Genomic DNA, 1,527 nt, shown 5'->3' on the forward strand with positions numbered 1-1,527 from the left:
GATCCAGTTTTTTTAATTCTTAAATTTAATAAATTGAAATCCAAATATTGAGTTCTAAATTTGAATCATAACTGAAAACTTTTAATTCGATTGCTAGCTATAGTGTCTGGTTCAGTTCGAATCGAACCGTGGTAATCGCTACATATACGCAATAATTTGTTGGAGAAGTGAAATAAATAAAATGTTTACTTTAAGGGTAGAAATGTCAATTTAATATATTAGGGGAGAAAACCACCACTTTTAAAATAATTGAGGGGACTAATGTGCTTACATAAATAATTGAGAGGGAAAAAGTGCTATAAGTATATAACTTAGGAGGAAAAAGTGCCATTTTCCCTATAATTAATTAAAGATTAACTAACTTACTGTTGTTTTAGCGTACTGAGTATTATATTGATTTCCTACTTGGTCAACCAAGTGATTTAGACCTCATTATGATAAGAATAGCTAGCTTAATCTATTTATAATTAATAAACATAATAATATATCACATGTTTTGTGCAGTATCAAGGGAGACATACTGATATACAATTGAGTCATTTTCGTTGGTCAGAGTCTTTACTCCTAAAATATTTGCCATGATCTCCATTATGTTATATATATATATATATATATATATATATATATATATATATATATATATATATTAGAGATTATATGAGAACCAACCTCCCCATGAGTCCATGAGAATCAATCTTATCCATTAAAAAAATAGATGTATGAATGAGATTAATTGAAAAATTAAAAACGTGTGTGTGCATATTAGGCATTATGATGTGTGCATATTAGGCATTATGATGTGTGCATATTAAGCATGTCATTATGTTGCACAAATCACATGTTTAATATGCACACATCATAATGTCTAATAATATGTTCACACAAGTTTTTAATCACACACACATTGAAATTTCTACGGTGCCGAGTGACAATGAAGCACTATCCCAAAATAAATGGTAAACATTGTGAGTTTATTTTCGGTATTGTGAAAATAATTTTGCAAAAGTATTTGGTACAAATTTAGAACACTTACCATAGTTTTTTACTTATACTCGATCGCAAATTTTATATCGTGTAACCGTGTGCACCATACATGGTGCACACGGTTGCAAAACGGCGTCGTTTTGATTAAAAATTATGCGTCTAATTTTTTTACAAAAATTATTTTTGGTTGCCGTTAATGGCGTTATGCCGTGCATAATTTGAATTATATATCTAGAAGTAATGAACTATATATCCAGAATTAGTGAACTATATATCCAGAATGAATGAACTATATATCCAGAATGAATTAACTATATATCTAGAATGAATGAATTGAACTATATATTCAGAATCGATAAGGTCAATTATGAATGTGTAATTATTAATTTCTGAATGTACTGTTGTCAAATTATGAATATATAGTTATGTAATTCTGGATATATAGTTATATAATCCTGGATATATAGTTATATAATCCTGGATATATAGTTATGAAGTTATGGATATATCCTACTATTTGAATATGAAAGGAAACCGTCTAAC

The sequence above is a fragment of the Ipomoea nil genome, unplaced genomic scaffold (assembly GCF_001879475.1).
Source record: "Ipomoea nil cultivar Tokyo-kokei standard unplaced genomic scaffold, Asagao_1.1 scaffold0268, whole genome shotgun sequence".
Lineage (NCBI taxonomy): Eukaryota > Viridiplantae > Streptophyta > Magnoliopsida > Solanales > Convolvulaceae > Ipomoea > Ipomoea nil.